The 526-nt window shown below is 60.5% G+C and overlaps 1 protein-coding gene across 1 annotated transcript in view; it reads right to left on the reverse strand.

Moving 5' to 3' along the window:
• LOC100743907 (AT-rich interactive domain-containing protein 2) overlaps nt 1–520 on the reverse strand; it is a 61926-nt gene extending 61406 nt beyond the window's left edge. The window contains exon 1 of the mRNA XM_033322215.1: nt 1–520. The gene's annotated coding sequence lies outside the window, so the exon portion shown is untranslated.
• Between the last annotated feature and the right edge of the window lie 6 nt (nt 521–526).

Here is a 526-nt window from a genome sequence, read left to right on the forward strand (position 1 = left end):
CCGCTCCCGACATCGGGTCGTCTTGTCCTGGCCCAAAGTGTCGGCCGGTGGCCTCTCTCGCGCGCGCGAAACCAACGAGACAGCAGCGGCTTTTCCCTGCCGCGTACACCGCCACCCCGGATCCCCGCGCACCAATATACACTAGCTACGTTGTCCCTCGCTGTGCACACTCGACTCTCGGCCGCGTGGGGAAAAATCCGAATGTACACGTAGTTCCACACACAGTAGTCACTACCAATCAACCGAGCGAACCGTGTTACGGGCACGGGGCCGCAACGCGACTTTCCTCGCGGCCCGATCGATTCACCTGTCACTTGTCAACGATACCGTTCGGATACGTTGCGCCACGCACTCGTACCAACGATACTCTTCAACCGAGCGAACCACAGAATTCACCTGCGCGGTCCTACGCGAAGCGGCAGACCGACTCGAGACCGCGTTTCCCTACGAGCGAACGCTTGACGTGCGCCCGTATATCAAAATGGCGTCTCCTCCTGCCTGGCATCCATTGGCGAAGCCACAGCCA

The sequence above is a fragment of the Bombus impatiens genome, unplaced genomic scaffold, assembly GCF_000188095.3.
Source record: "Bombus impatiens unplaced genomic scaffold, BIMP_2.2 scf_0581, whole genome shotgun sequence".
In the NCBI taxonomy this organism is placed as follows: domain Eukaryota; kingdom Metazoa; phylum Arthropoda; class Insecta; order Hymenoptera; family Apidae; genus Bombus; species Bombus impatiens.